Here is an 18,171-nt window from a genome sequence, read left to right as displayed (position 1 = left end):
ATAGCGGTGCTGATATTTCCATGTTTATACAGGTAGCGGTGTAGATAATTCCATGTTTATACAGATAGCGGTGTAGATATTTCCATGTTTATACAGATAGCGGTGTAGATATTTAAATGTTTATACAGATAGCGGTGTCGATATTTCCATGTTTATACAGATAGTGGTGTATATATTTCCATGTTTACAGAGATAGCGGTGTAGATATTTCCATGCTCATACAGATAGCGGTGTAGATACTTCCGTGTTCATCCAGATGGCTGTGTAGATATATCCATGTTCATACAGATGGCGGTGAAGATATTTCCATGTTCATACAGATAGCGGTGTAGATATTTACATGTTCATACAGACAGCGGTGTAGATATTTCCATGTTCATACAGATATTGGTGTAGATATTCCCATGTTCATACAGATAGCGGTGTAGCTATTTCCATGTTCATACAGATAGCGGTGTAGATATTTAAATGTTTATACAGATAGCGGTGTAGATATTTCCATGGTCATACAGATAGCGGTGCTGATATTTCCATGTTTATACAGGTAGCGGTGTAGATAATTCCATGTTTATACAGATAGCGGTGTAGATATTTCCATGTTTATACAGATAGCGGTGTAGATATTTAAATGTTTATACAGATAGCGGTGTAGATATTTCCATGTTTATACATATAGTGGTGTATATATTTCCATGTTTACAGAGATAGCGGTGTAGTTATTTCCATGTGTAAAGAGATAGCTTTGTAGATATTTCCATGTATATGCAGATAGCTGTGTAGATATTTCCATTTTCATGCAGATAGCGGTGTAGATATTTCCATGTTCATACAGATAGCGGTGTAGATATTTCCATGTTTATACAGATAGCGGTGCTGATATTTCCAAGTTTATACAGGTAGCGGTGTAGATATTTCCATGTTTATACAGATAGTGGTGTAGATATTTCCATGTTTATACAGATAGCGGTGTAGATATTTCCATGTTTATACAGATAGCGGTGTAGATATCTCCATCTTAATACAGATGGCGGTGTAGATATTTATATGTTCATACAGATGGCGGTGCAGATATTTCCATGTTCATACAGATTGTGGTGTAGATATTTCCATGTTTATAGAGATAGCGGTGTAGTTATTTCCATGTGTAAAGAGATAGCTGTATAGATATTTCCATGTATATGCAGATAGCTTTGTAGATATTTCCATTTTCATGCAGATAGCGGTGTAGATATTTCCATGTTCAAACAGATAGCGGTGTAGATATTTCCATGTTCATACAGATAGCTGTGTAGATATTTCCATGTTTAAACAGATAGTGGTGAAGATGTATACATGTTTACACAGATAGCGGTTTAGATATTTCCATGCTCATACACATAGCGGTGTAGATACTTCCGTGTTCATCCAGATGGCTGTGTAGATATATCCATGTTCATACAGATGGCGGTGAAGATATTTCCATGTTCATACAGACAGCGGTGTAGATATTTTCATATTCATACAGATAATGGTGTAGATATTCCCATGTTCATTCAGATAGCGGTGTAGCTATTTCCATGTTCATACAAATAGCGGTGTAGATATTCCCATGTTCATAGAGATAGCGGTGTAGATATTTCCATGGTCATACAGATAGCGGTGCTGATATTTCCATGTTTATACAGGTAGCGGTGTAGATAATTCCATGTTTATACAGATAGCGGTGTAGATATTTCCATGTTTATACAGATAGCGGTGTAGATATTTAAATGTTTATACAGATAGCGGTGTCGATATTTCCATGTTTATACAGATAGTGGTGTATATATTTCCATGTTTACAGAGATAGCGGTGTAGATATTTCCATGCTCATACAGATAGCGGTGTAGATACTTCCGTGTTCATCCAGATGGCTGTGTAGATATATCCATGTTCATACAGATGGCGGTGAAGATATTTCCATGTTCATACAGATAGCGGTGTAGATATTTACATGTTCATACAGACAGCGGTGTAGATATTTCCATGTTCATACAGATATTGGTGTAGATATTCCCATGTTCATACAGATAGCGGTGTAGCTATTTCCATGTTCATACAGATAGCGGTGTAGATATTTAAATGTTTATACAGATAGCGGTGTAGATATTTCCATGGTCATACAGATAGCGGTGCTGATATTTCCATGTTTATACAGGTAGCGGTGTAGATAATTCCATGTTTATACAGATAGCGGTGTAGATATTTCCATGTTTATACAGATAGCGGTGTAGATATTTAAATGTTTATACAGATAGCGGTGTAGATATTTCCATGTTTATACATATAGTGGTGTATATATTTCCATGTTTACAGAGATAGCGGTGTAGTTATTTCCATGTGTAAAGAGATAGCTTTGTAGATATTTCCATGTATATGCAGATAGCTGTGTAGATATTTCCATTTTCATGCAGATAGCGGTGTAGATATTTCCATGTTCATACAGATAGCGGTGTAGATATTTCCATGTTTATACAGATAGCGGTGAAGATGTATGCATGTTTGCACAGATAGTGGTGTAGATATTTCCATGTTCATACAGATAGCGGTGTAAATATTTCCATGTTCATACAGATAGAGGTGTAGATATTTCCATGTTCATACAGATAGCGGTGTAGATATTTCCATGTTCATACAGATAGCGGTGTAGATATTTCCATGTTCATCCAGAAGGCTGTGTAGATATATCCATGTTCATACAGATAGCGGTGCTGATATTTCCATGTTGATACAGGTAGCGGTGTAGATATTTCCATGTTCATACAGATAGCGGTGTAGATATTTCCATGTTCATACAGATAGCGGTGTAGATATTTCCATGTTCATACAGATAGCGGTGTAGCTATTTCCATGTTCATACAGATAGCGGTGTAGGTATTTCCATGTTCATCCAGATGGGTGTGTAGATAAATCCATGTTCATACAGATGGCGGTGAAGATATTTCCATGTTCATACAGATAGCGGTGTAGATATTTCCATGTTTATTCAGATATCGGTGTAGATATTTCCATGTTTATACCGATAGCGGAGTAGATATCTCCATCTTAATACAGATGGCGGTGTAGATATTTATATGATCATACAGATGGCGGTGCAGATATTTCCATGTTCATACAGATGGCGGTGTAGATATTTCCATGTTTATAGAGATAGCGGTGTAGTTATTTCCATGTGTAAAGAGATAGCTGTATAGATATTTCCATGTATATGCAGATAGCTTTGTAGATATTTCCATTTTCATGCAGATAGCGGTGTAGATATTTCCATGTTCAAACAGATAGCGGTGTAGATATTTCCATGTTCATACAGATAGCTGTGTAGATATTTCCATGTTTAAACAGATAGTGGTGAAGATGTATACATGTTTACACAGATAGCGGTTTAGATATTTCCATGCTCATACACATAGCGGTGTAGATACTTCCGTGTTCATCCAGATGGCTGTGTAGATATATCCATGTTCATACAGATGGCGGTGAAGATATTTCCATGTTCATACAGACAGCGGTGTAGATATTTCCATGTTCATACAGATAATGGTGTAGATATTCCCATGTTCATTCAGATATCGGTGTAGCTATTTCCATGTTCATACAAATAGCGGTGTAGATATTCCCATGTTCATAGAGATAGCGGTGTAGATATTTCCATGGTCATACAGATAGCAGTGCTGATATTTCCATGTTTATACAGGTAGCGGTGTAGATAATTCCATGTTTATACAGATAGCGGTGTAGATATTTCCATGTTTATACAGATAGCGGTGTAGATATTTAAATGTTTATACAGATAGCGGTGTCGATATTTCCATGTTTATACAGATAGTGGTGTATATATTTCCATGTTTACAGAGATAGCGGTTTAGATATTTCCATGCTCATACAGATAGCGGTGTAGATACTTCCGTGTTCATCCAGATGGCTGTGTAGATATATCCATGTTCATACAGATGGCGGTGAAGATATTTCCATGTTCATACAGATAGCGGTGTAGATATTTACATGTTCATACAGACAGCGGTGTAGATATTTCCATGTTCATACAGATATTGGTGTAGATATTCCCATGTTCATACAGATAGCGGTGTAGCTATTTCCATGTTCATACAGATAGCGGTGTAGATATTTAAATGTTTATACAGATAGCGGTGTAGATATTTCCATGGTCATACAGATAGCGGTGCTGATATTTCCATGTTTATACAGGTAGCGGTGTAGATAAATCCATGTTTATACAGATAGCGGTGTAGATATTTCCATGTTTATACAGATAGCGGTGTAGATATTTAAATGTTTATACAGATAGCGGTGTAGATATTTCCATGTTTATACATATAGTGGTGTATATATTTCCATGTTTACAGAGATAGCGGTGTAGTTATTTCCATGTGTAAAGAGATAGCTTTGTAGATATTTCCATGTATATGCAGATAGCTGTGTAGATATTTCCATTTTCATGCAGATAGCGGTGTAGATATTTCCATGTTCATACAGATAGCGGTGTAGATATTTCCATGTTTATACAGATAGCGGTGAAGATGTATGCATGTTTGCACAGATAGTTGTGTAGATATTTCCATGTTCATAGAGATAGCGGTGTAAATATTTCCATGTTCATACAGATAGAGGTGTAGATATTTCCATGTTCATACAGATAGCGGTGTAGATATTTCCATGTTCATACAGATAGCGGTGTAGATATTTCCATGTTCATCCAGAAGGCTGTGTAGATATATCCATGTTCATACAGATAGCGGTGCTGATATTTCCATGTTGATACAGGTAGCGGTGTAGATATTTCCATGTTCATACAGATAGCGGTGTAGATATTTCCATGTTCATACAGATAGCGGTGTAGATATTTCCATGTTCATACAGATAGCGGTGTAGCTATTTCCATGTTCATACAGATAGCGGTGTAGGTATTTCCATGTTCATCCAGATGGGTGTGTAGATAAATCCATGTTCATACAGATGGCGGTGAAGATATTTCCATGTTCATACAGATAGCGGTGTAGATATTTCCATGTTTATACAGATATCGGTGTAGATATTTCCATGTTTATACCGATAGCGGAGTAGATATCTCCATCTTAATACAGATGGCGGTGTAGATATTTATATGATCATACAGATGGCGGTGCAGATATTTCCATGTTCATACAGATGGCGGTGTAGATATTTCCATGTTTATAGAGATAGCGGTGTAGTTATTTCCATGTGTAAAGAGATAGCTGTATAGATATTTCCATGTATATGCAGATAGCTTTGTAGATATTTCCATTTTCACGCAGATAGCGGTGTAGATATTTCCATGTTCAAACAGATAGCGGTGTAGATATTTCCATGTTCATACAGATGGCTGTGTAGATATTTCCATGTTTAAACAGATAGTGGTGAAGATGTATACATGTTTACACAGATAGCGGTGTAGATATTTCCATGCTCATACACATGGCGGTGTAGATACTTCCGTGTTCATCCAGATGGCTGTGTAGATATATCCATGTTCATACAGATGGCGGTGAAGATATTTCCATGTTCATACAGATAGCGGTGTAGATATTTCCATGTTCATACAGACAGCGGTGTAGATATTTCCATGTTCATACAGATAATGGTGTAGATATTCCCATGTTCATACAGATAGCGGTGTAGCTATTTCCATGTTCATACAAATAGCGGTGTAGATATTCCCATGTTCATAGAGATAGCGGTGTAGATATTTCCATGGTCATACAGATAGCGGTGCTGATATTTCCATGTTTATACAGGTAGCGGTGTAGATAATTCCATGTTTATACAGATAGCGGTGTAGATATTTCCATGTTTATACAGATAGCGGTGTAGATATTTAAATGTTTATACAGATAGCGGTGTCGATATTTCCATGTTTATACAGATAGTGGTGTATATATTTCCATGTTTACAGAGATAGCGGTGTAGATATTTCCATGCTCATACAGATAGCGGTGTAGATTCTTCCGTGTTCATCCAGATGGCTGTGTAGATATATCCATGTTCATACAGATGGCGGTGAAGATATTTCCATGTTCATACAGATAGCGGTGTAGATATTTACATGTTCATACAGACAGCGGTGTAGATATTTCCATGTTCATACAGATATTGGTGTAGATATTCCCATGTTCATACAGATAGCGGTGTAGCTATTTCCATGTTCATACAGATAGCGGTGTAGATATTTAAATGTTTATACAGATAGCGGTGTAGATATTTCCATGGTCATACAGATAGCGGTGCTGATATTTCCATGTTTATACAGGTAGCGGTGTAGATAATTCCATGTTTATACAGATAGCGGTGTAGATATTTCCATGTTTATACAGATAGCGGTGTAGATATTTAAATGTTTATACAGATAGCGGTGTAGATATTTCCATGTTTATACATATAGTGGTGTATATATTTCCATGTTTACAGAGATAGCGGTGTAGTTATTTCCATGTGTAAAGAGATAGCTTTGTAGATATTTCCATGTATATGCAGATAGCTGTGTAGATATTTCCATTTTCATGCAGATAGCGGTGTAGATATTTCCATGTTCATACAGATAGCGGTGTAGATATTTCCATGTTTATACAGATAGCGGTGCTGATATTTCCAAGTTTATACAGGTAGCGGTGTAGATATTTCCATGTTTATACAGATAGTGGTGTAGATATTTCCATGTTTATACAGATAGCGGTGTAGATATTTCCATGTTTATACAGATAGCGGTGTAGATATCTCCATCTTAATACAGATGGCGGTGTAGATATTTATACGTTCATACAGATGGCGGTGCAGATATTTCCATGTTCATACAGATTGTGGTGTAGATATTTCCATGTTTATAGAGATAGCGGTGTAGTTATTTCTATGTGTAAAGAAATAGCTTTGTAGATGTTTCCGTGTATATGCAGATAGCTGTGTGAATATTTCCATTTTCATGCAGATAGCGGTGTAGATATTTCCATGTTCAAACAGTTAACGGTGTAGATATTTCCATGTTCATACAGATAGCGGTGTAGATATTTCCATGTTTATACAGATAGCGGTGAAGATGTATGCATGTTTGCACAGATATTGGTGTAGATATTTCCATGTTCATACAGATAGCGGTGTAAATATTTCCATGTTCATACAGATAGCGGTGTAGATATTTCCATGTTCATACAGATAGCGGTGTAAATATTTCCATGTTCATACAGATAGTGGTGTAGATATTTCCATGTTCATACAGATAGCGGTGTAGATATTTCCATGTTCATACAGATAGCGGTGTAGATATTTCCATGTTCATCCAGAAGGCTGTGTAGATATTTCCATGTTCATACAGATAGCGGTACTGATATTTCCATGTTGATACAGGTAGCGGTGTAGATATTTCCATGTTCATACAGATAGCGGTGTAGATATTTCCATGTTCATAAAGATAGCGGTGTAGCTATTTCCATGTTCATACAGATAGCGGTGTAGATATTTCCATGTTCATCCAGATGGGTGTGTAGATAAATCCATGTTCATACAGATGGCGGTGAAGATATTTCCATGTTCATACAGATAGCGGTGTAGATATTTCCATGTTTATTCAGATATCGGTGTAGATATTTCCATGTTCATACAGATAACGGTGTAGATATTTCCATGTTCATACACATAGCGGTGTAGCTATTTCCATGTTCATACAGATAGCGGTGTAGATATTTCCATGTTCATCCAGATGGGTGTGTAGATAAATCCATGTTCATACAGATGGCGGTGAAGATATTTCCATGTTCATACAGATAGCGGTGTAGATATTTCCATGTTTATACAGATATCAGTGTAGATATTTCCGTGTTCATACAGATAGCGGTGTAGATATATCCATGTTCATACATATGGCGGTGAAGATATTTCCATGTTCATACAGATAGCGGTGTAGATATTTCCATGTTCATACAGACAGCAGTGTAGGTATTTCCATGTTCATACAGATAGTGGTGTAGATATTTCCATGTTCATAGAGATAGCGGTGTAGCTATTTCCATGTTCATACAGATAGCGGTGTAGATATTTCCATGTTCATAGAGATAGCGGTGTAGATATTTCCATGGTCATACACATAGCGGTGCTGATATTTCCATGTTTATACAGGTAGCGGTGTAGATAATTCCATGTTTATACAGATAGCGGTGTAGATATTTCCATGTTTATACAGATAGCGGTGTAGATATTTCCATGTTTATACAGATAGCGGTGTAGATATTTCCATGTTTATACAGATAGTGGTGTATATATTTCCATGTTTACAGAGATAGCGGTGTAGTTATTTCCATGTGTAAAGAGATAGCTTTGTAGATATTTCCATGTATATGCAGATAGCTGTGTAGATATTTCCATTTTCATGCAGATAGCGGTGTAGATATTTTCATGTTCATACAGATAGCGGTGCTGATATTTCCATGTTTATACAGGTAGCGGTGTAGATATTTCCATGTTTATACAGATAGCGGTGTAGATATTTCCATGTTTATACAGATAGCGGTGAAGATATCTCCATCTTAATACAGATGGCGGTGTAGATATTTATATGTTCATACAGATGGCGGTGCAGATATTTCCATGTTCACACAGATGGCGGTGTAGATATTTCCATGTTAATAGAGATAGCGGTGTAGTTATTTCCATGTGTAAAGAAATAGCTTTGTAGATATTTCCATGTATATGCAGATAGCTGTGTAGATATTTCCATTTTCATGCAGATAGTGGTGTAGATATTTCCATGTTCATACAGATAGCGGTGTAGATATTTCCATGTTCATACAGATAGCGGTGCTGATATTTCCATGTTTATACAGGTAGCGGTGTAGATATTTCCATGTTTATACAGATAGCGGTGTAGATATTTCCATGTTTATACAGATAGCGGTGTAGATATTTCCATGTTTATACAGATAGCGGTGTAGATATCTCCAACTTAATACAGATGGTGGTGTAGATATTTATATGTTCATACAGATGGCGGTGCAGATATTTCCATGTTCATACAGATGGTGGTGTAGATATTTCCATGTTTATAGAGATAGCGGTGTAGTTATTTCCATGTGTAAAGAAATAGCTTTGTAGATATTTCCGTGTATATGCAGATAGCTGTGTAAATATTTCCATTTTCATGCAGATAGCGGTGTAGACATTTCCTTGTTCAATCAGTTAACGGTGTAGATATTTCCATGTTCATACAGATAGCGGTGTAGATATTTCCATGTTTATACAGATAGCGGTGAAGATGTATGCATGTCTGCACAGATAGTGGTGTAGATATTTCCATGTTCATACAGATAGCGATGTAAATATTTCCATGTTCATACAGATAGTGGTGTAAATATTTCCATGTTCATACAGATAGCGGTGTAGATATTTCCATGTTCATAGAGATAGCGGTGAAGATATTTCCATGTTCATACAGATAGCGGTGTAGCTATTTCCATGTTCATACAGATAGCGGTGTAGATATTTCCATGTTCATCCAGATGGGTGTGTAGATATATCCATGTTCATACAGATGGCTGTGAAGATATTTCCATGTTCATACAGATAGCGGTGTAGATATTTCCATGTTTATACAGATATCGGTGTAGATATTTCCATGTTCATACAGATAGCGGTGTAGATATTTCCATGTTCATACAGATAGCGGTGTAGATATTTCCATGTTTATACAGATATCGGTGTAGATATTTCCATGTTTATACAGATAGCGGAGTAGATATCTCCATCTTAATACAGATGGCGGTGTAGATATTTATATGATCATACAGATGGCGGTGCAGATATTTCCATGTTCATACAGATGGCGGTGTAGATATTTCCATGTTTATAGAGATAGCGGTGTAGTTATTTCCATGTGTAAAGAGATAGCTGTATAGATATTTCCATGTATATGCAGATAGCTTTGTAGATATTTCCATTTTCATGCAGATAGCGGTGTAGATATTTCCATGTTCAAACAGATAGCAGTGTAGATATTTCCATGTTCATACAGATAGCTGTGTAGATATTTCCATGTTTAAACAGATAGTGGTGAAGATGTATACATGTTTACACAGATAGCGTTGTAGATATTTCCATGCTCATACACATAGCGGTGTAGATACTTCCGTGTTCATCCAGATGGCTGTGTAGATATATCCATGTTCATACAGATGGCGGTGAAGATATTTCCATGTTCATACAGATAGCGGTGTAGATATTTCCATGTTCATACAGACAGCGGTGTAGATATTTCCATGTTCATACAGATAGTGTTGTAGATATTCCCATGTTCATACAGATAGCGGTGTGGCTATTTCCATGTTCATACAGATAGCGGTGTAGATATTCCCATGTTCATAGAGATATCGGTGTAGATATTTCCATGGTCATACAGATAGCGGTGGTGATATTTCCATGTTTATACAGGTAGCGGTGTAGATAATTCCATGTTTATACAGATAGCGGTTTAGATATTTCCATGTTCATACAGATAGCGGTGGTGATATTTCCATGTTTATACAGGTAGCGGTGTAGATATTTCCATGTTTATACAGATAGCGGTGTAGATATTTCCATGTTCATACAGATAGCGGTGTAGATATTTCCATGTTCATCCAGAAGGCTGTGTAGATATTTCCATGTTCATACAGATAGCGGTGTAGATATTTCCATGTTGATACAGGTAGCGGTGTAGATATTTCCATGTTCATACAGATAGCGGTGTAGATATTTCCATGTTCATACAGATAGCGGTGTAGATATTTCCATGTTCATACACATAGCGGTGTAGCTATTTCCATGTTCATACAGATAGCGGTGTAGATATTTCCATGTTCATCCAGATGGGTGTGTAGATATATCCTTGTTCATACAGATGGCGGTGAAGATATTTCCATGTTCATACAGATAGCGGTGTAGATATTTCCATGTTTATACACATATCGGTGTAGATATTTCCATGTTCATACAGATAGCGGTGTAGATATTTCCATGTTCATACAGATAGCAGCGTAGATATTTCCATGTTTATACAGATAGCGGTGTAGATATTTCCATATTTATACAGATAGCGGAGTAGATATCTCCATCTTAATACAGATGGCGGTGTAGATATTTATATGATCATACAGATGGCGGTGCAGATATTTCCATGTTCATACAGATGGCGGTGTAGATATTTCCATGTTTATAGAGATAGCGGTGTAGTTATTTCCATGTGTAAAGAGATAGCTGTATAGATATTTCCATGTATATGCAGATAGCTTTGTAGATATTTCCATTTTCATGCAGATAGCGGTGTAGATATTTCCATGTTCAAACAGATAGCGGTGTAGATATTTCCATGTTCATACAAATAGCTGTGTAGATATTTCCATGTTTAAACAGATAGTGGTGAAGATGTATACATGTTTACACAGATAGCGGTGTAGATATTTCCATGCTCATACACTTAGCGGTGTAGATACTTCCGTGTTCATCCAGATGGCTGTGTAGATATATCCATGTTCATACAGATGGCGGTGAAGATATTTCCATGTTCATACAGATAGCAGTGTAGATATTTCCATGTTCATACAGACAGCGGTGTAGATATTTCCATGTTCATACAGATAGTGTTGTAGATATTCCCATGTTCATACAGATAGCGGTGTAGCTATTTCCATGTTCATACAGATGGTGTAGATATTCCCATGTTCATAGAGATAGCGGTGTAGATATTTCCATGGTCATACAGATAGCGGTGCTGATATTTCCATGTTTATACAGGTAGCGGTGTAGATAATTCCATGTTTATACAGATAGCGGTGTAGATATTTCCATATTTATACAGATAGCGGTGTAGATATTTCCATGTTTACACAGATAGCGGTGTAGATATTTCCATGTTTATTCAGATAGTGGTGTATATATTTCCATGTTTACAGAGATAGCGGTGTAGTTGTTTCCATGTGTAAAGAGATAGCTTTGTAGATATTTCCATGTATATGCAGATAGCTGTGTAGATATTTCCATTTTCATGCAGATAGCGGTGTAGATATTTTCATGTTCATACAGATAGCGGTGCTGATATTTCCATGTTTATACAGGTAGCGGTGTAGATATTTCCATGTTTATACAGATAGCGGTGTAGATATCTCCATCTTAATACAGATGGCGGTGTAGATATTTATATGTTCATACAGATGGCGGTGCAGATATTTCCATGTTCATACAGATGGCGGTGTAGATATTTCCATGTTAATAGAGATAGCGGTGTAGTTATTTCCATGTGTAAAGAAATAGCTTTGTAGATATTTCCATGTATATGGAGATAGCTATGTAGATATTTCCATTTTCATGCAGATAGCGGTGTAGATATTTCCATGTTCAAAGAGATAGCGGTGTAGATATTTCCATGTTCATACAGATAGCGGTGTAGATATTTCCATGTTTATACAGATAGCGGTGAAGATGTATGCATGTTTGCACAGATAGTGGTGTAGATATTTCCATGTTCATACAGATAGCGGTGTAAATATTTCCATGTTCATACAGATAGTGGTGTAGATATTTCCATGTTCATACAGATAGCGGTGTAGATATTTCCATGTTTATACAGATATCGGTGTAGATATTTCCATGTTTATACAGATAGCGGAGTAGATATCTCCATCTTAATACAGATGGCGGTGTAGATATTTATATGTTCATACAGATGGCGGTGCAGATATTTCCATGTTCATACAGATGGCGGTGTAGATATTTCCATGTTAATAGAGATAGCGGTGTAGTTATTTCCATGTGTAAAGAAATAGCTTTGTAGATATTTCCATGTATATGGAGATAGCTATGTAGATATTTCCATTTTCATGCAGATAGCGGTGTAGATATTTCCATGTTCAAAGAGATAGCGGTGTAGATATTTCCATGTTCATACAGATAGCGGTGTAGATATTTCCATGTTTATACAGATAGCGGTGAAGATGTATGCATGTTTGCACAGATAGTGGTGTAGATATTTCCATGTTCATACAGATAGCGGTGTAAATATTTCCATGTTCATACAGATAGTGGTGTAGATATTTCCATGTTCATACAGATAGCGGTGTAGATATTTCCATGTTTATACAGATATCGGTGTAGATATTTCCATGTTTATACAGATAGCGGAGTAGATATCTCCATCTTAATACAGATGGCGGTGTAGATATTTATATGATCATACAGATGGCGGTGCAGATATTTCCATGTTCATACAGATGGCGGTGTAGATATTTCCATGTTTATAGAGATAGCGGTGTAGTTATTTCCATGTGTAAAGAGATAGCTGTATAGATATTTCCATGTATATGCAGATAGCTTTGTAGATATTTCCATTTTCATGCAGATAGCGGTGTAGATATTTCCATGTTCAAACAGATAGCAGTGTAGATATTTCCATGTTCATACAGATAGCTGTGTAGATATTTCCATGTTTAAACAGATAGTGGTGAAGATGTATACATGTTTACACAGATAGCGTTGTAGATATTTCCATGCTCATACACATAGCGGTGTAGATACTTCCGTGTTCATCCAGATGGCTGTGTAGATATATCCATGTTCATACAGATGGCGGTGAAGATATTTCCATGTTCATACAGATAGCGGTGTAGATATTTCCATGTTCATACAGACAGCGGTGTAGATATTTCCATGTTCATACAGATAGTGTTGTAGATATTCCCATGTTCATACAGATAGCGGTGTGGCTATTTCCATGTTCATACAGATAGCGGTGTAGATATTCCCATGTTCATAGAGATATCGGTGTAGATATTTCCATGGTCATACAGATAGCGGTGGTGATATTTCCATGTTTATACAGGTAGCGGTGTAGATAATTCCATGTTTATACAGATAGCGGTTTAGATATTTCCATGTTCATACAGATAGCGGTGGTGATATTTCCATGTTTATACAGGTAGCGGTGTAGATATTTCCATGTTTATACAGATAGCGGTGTAGATATTTCCATGTTCATACAGATAGCGGTGTAGATATTTCCATGTTCATCCAGAAGGCTGTGTAGATATTTCCATGTTCATACAGATAGCGGTGTAGATATTTCCATGTTGATACAGGTAGCGGTGTAGATATTTCCATGTTCATACAGATAGCGGTGTAGATATTTCCATGTTCATACAGATAGCGGTGTAGATATTTCCATGTTCATACACATAGCGGTGTAGCTATTTCCATGTTCATACAGATAGCGGTGTAGATATTTCCATGTTCATCCAGATGGGTGTGTAGATATATCCTTGTTCATACAGATGGCGGTGAAGATATTTCCATGTTCATACAGATAGCGGTGTAGATATTTCCATGTTTATACACATATCGGTGTAGATATTTCCATGTTCATACAGATAGCGGTGTAGATATTTCCATGTTCATACAGATAGCAGCGTAGATATTTCCATGTTTATACAGATAGCGGTGTAGATATTTCCATATTTATACAGATAGCGGAGTAGATATCTCCATCTTAATACAGATGGCGGTGTAGATATTTATATGATCATACAGATGGCGGTGCAGATATTTCCATGTTCATACAGATGGCGGTGTAGATATTTCCATGTTTATAGAGATAGCGGTGTAGTTATTTCCATGTGTAAAGAGATAGCTGTATAGATATTTCCATGTATATGCAGATAGCTTTGTAGATATTTCCATTTTCATGCAGATAGCGGTGTAGATATTTCCATGTTCAAACAGATAGCGGTGTAGATATTTCCATGTTCATACAAATAGCTGTGTAGATATTTCCATGTTTAAACAGATAGTGGTGAAGATGTATACATGTTTACACAGATAGCGGTGTAGATATTTCCATGCTCATACACTTAGCGGTGTAGATACTTCCGTGTTCATCCAGATGGCTGTGTAGATATATCCATGTTCATACAGATGGCGGTGAAGATATTTCCATGTTCATACAGATAGCAGTGTAGATATTTCCATGTTCATACAGACAGCGGTGTAGATATTTCCATGTTCATACAGATAGTGTTGTAGATATTCCCATGTTCATACAGATAGCGGTGTAGCTATTTCCATGTTCATACAGATGGTGTAGATATTCCCATGTTCATAGAGATAGCGGTGTAGATATTTCCATGGTCATACAGATAGCGGTGCTGATATTTCCATGTTTATACAGGTAGCGGTGTAGATAATTCCATGTTTATACAGATAGCGGTGTAGATATTTCCATATTTATACAGATAGCGGTGTAGATATTTCCATGTTTACACAGATAGCGGTGTAGATATTTCCATGTTTATTCAGATAGTGGTGTATATATTTCCATGTTTACAGAGATAGCGGTGTAGTTGTTTCCATGTGTAAAGAGATAGCTTTGTAGATATTTCCATGTATATGCAGATAGCTGTGTAGATATTTCCATTTTCATGCAGATAGCGGTGTAGATATTTTCATGTTCATACAGATAGCGGTGCTGATATTTCCATGTTTATACAGGTAGCGGTGTAGATATTTCCATGTTTATACAGATAGCGGTGTAGATATCTCCATCTTAATACAGATGGCGGTGTAGATATTTATATGTTCATACAGATGGCGGTGCAGATATTTCCATGTTCATACAGATGGCGGTGTAGATATTTCCATGTTAATAGAGATAGCGGTGTAGTTATTTCCATGTGTAAAGAAATAGCTTTGTAGATATTTCCATGTATATGGAGATAGCTATGTAGATATTTCCATTTTCATGCAGATAGCGGTGTAGATATTTCCATGTTCAAAGAGATAGCGGTGTAGATATTTCCATGTTCATACAGATAGCGGTGTAGATATTTCCATGTTTATACAGATAGCGGTGAAGATGTATGCATGTTTGCACAGATAGTGGTGTAGATATTTCCATGTTCATACAGATAGCGGTGTAAATATTTCCATGTTCATACAGATAGTGGTGTAGATATTTCCATGTTCATACAGATAGCGGTGTAGATATTTCCATGTTCATACAGATAGCGGTGTAGATATTTCCATGTTCATCCAGAAGGCTGTGTAAATATATCCATGTTCATAAGGATGGCGGTGAAGATATTTCCATGTTCATACAGATAGCGGTGTAAATATTTCCATGTTCATACAGATAGTGGTGTAGATATTTCCATGTTCATACAGATAGCGGTGTAGATATTTCCATGTTCATACAGATAGCAGTGTAGATATTTCCATGTTCATCCAGAAGGCTGTGTAAATATATCCATGTTCATAAGGATGGCGGTGAAGATATTTCCATGTTCATACAGATAGCGGTGTAGATATTTCCATGTTCATACAGATAGCGGTGTAGATATTTCCATGTTCGTACAGATAGCGGTGTAGATATTTCCATGTTCATACAGATAGCGGTGTAGCTATTTCCATGTTCATACAGATAGCGGTGCAGATATTTCCATGTTCATACAGATGGCGGTGTAGATATTTCCATGTTTATAGAGATAGCGGTGTAGTTATTTCCATGTGTAAAGAAATAGCTTTGTAGATATTTCCATGCATATGCAGATAGCTGTGCAGATATTTCCATTTTCATGCAGATGGCGGTGTAGGTATTTCCATGTTCAAACAGATAGCGGTGTAGATATTTCCATGTTCATACAGATAGCAGTGTAGATATTTCCATGTTTAAACAGATAGTGGTGAAGATGTATACATATTTACACAGATAGCGGAGTAGATATTTCCATGTTCATACAGATAGCGGTGTAGATATTTCCATGTTCATCCAGATCGCTGTGTAGATATATCCATGTTCATACAGATGGCGGTGAAGACATTTCCATGTTCACACAGATAGCGGTGTAGATATTTCCATGTTTATACAGATAGCGGTGTAGATATCTCCATCTTAATACAGATGGCGGTGTAAATATTTATATGTTCATACAGATGGCGGTGCAGATATTTCCATGTTCATACAGATAGCGGTGTAGCTCTTTCCATGTTCATACAGATAGCGGTGTGGTTATTTCCATGTGTAAAGAAATAGCTTTGTAGATATTTCCATGTATATGCAGATAGGTGTGTTGATATTCCCATTTTCATGCAGATAGCGGAGCAGATATTTCCATGTTCAAACAGATAGCGGTGTAGATATTTCCATGTTCATACAGATAGCGGTGTAGATATTTCCATGTTCATCCAGATGGCTGTGTAGACATATCCATGTTCAGAAAGATGGCGCTGTAGATATTTCCATGTTCATACAGGTAGCGGTGTAGATATTTCCATGTTCATACAGATGGCGGTGAAGATATTTCCATGTTCATACAGAGAGCGGTGTAGATATTTCCATGTTCATACAGATAGCGGTGTAGATGTTTCCATGTTTATACAGATAGCGGTGAAGATGTATGCATGTTTACACAGATAGCGGTGTAGATATTTCCATGTTCATCCAGATGGCTGTGTAGATATTTCCATGTTTATACAGATAGCGGGGAAGATGTATGCATGTTTACACAGATAGCGGTGTAGATATTTCCATGTTCATCCAGATGGCGGTGAAGATATTTACATGTTCATACAGATAGCGGTGTAGATATTTCCATGTTCATACAGAAAGCGGTGTAGATATTTCCATGTTCATACAGATAGCGGTGTATATATTTCCATGTTCATACAGATAGCAGTGTAGATATTTCCATTTTCAAGCAGATAGCGCTGTAGATATTTCCATGTTCAAACAGATAGCGGTGTAGATATTTCCATGTCCATACAGATAGCGGTGTAGATATTTCCATGTTTATACAGATAGCGGTGAAGATGTATGCATGTTTACACAGATAGCGGTGTAGATATTTCCATGTTCATACAGACGGCTGTGTAGACATATCCATGTTCATAGAGATGGCGGTGAAGATATTTCCATGTTCATACAGATGGCTGTGTAGATATATCCATGTTCATACAGAAGGTGGTGTAGATATTTCCATGTTCATACTGAAAGCGGTGCTGATATTTCCATGTTTATACAGGTAGCGGTGTAGATATTTCAATATTTATACAGATAGCTGTGTATATATTTCCGTGTTCATCCAGATGGCTGTGTAGATATATCCATGTTCATACAGA

The sequence above is a fragment of the Gorilla gorilla genome, chromosome 4 (genome assembly GCF_029281585.2).
Source record: "Gorilla gorilla gorilla isolate KB3781 chromosome 4, NHGRI_mGorGor1-v2.1_pri, whole genome shotgun sequence".
Classification (NCBI taxonomy): domain Eukaryota; kingdom Metazoa; phylum Chordata; class Mammalia; order Primates; family Hominidae; genus Gorilla; species Gorilla gorilla.
This window is presented reverse-complemented; position numbering follows the sequence as displayed.